Here is a 260-nt window from a genome sequence, read left to right on the forward strand (position 1 = left end):
TATCACCACATACCCACGTCTCGACACTGTTTTTCATTGTATATATTAAGTATCATCTAGCATGGAAATAATTGATATAACTATAGATGTAAACATCATATTTTATACATGAAAGGTAAATTCAGCATTGGCATATGACGATGCTTCTTTATAATGCAGGTGATATGGTGCCATGGATATAGCAAATTGTGAGATTACACTATACTGGAGACTGTAAGACCGAAGATTATATACATTTGTGCGTCAATTCACAGTGTGTG

This window comes from Penaeus monodon, chromosome 32 (genome assembly GCF_015228065.2).
Source record: "Penaeus monodon isolate SGIC_2016 chromosome 32, NSTDA_Pmon_1, whole genome shotgun sequence".
Classification (NCBI taxonomy): Eukaryota; Metazoa; Arthropoda; class Malacostraca; order Decapoda; family Penaeidae; genus Penaeus; species Penaeus monodon.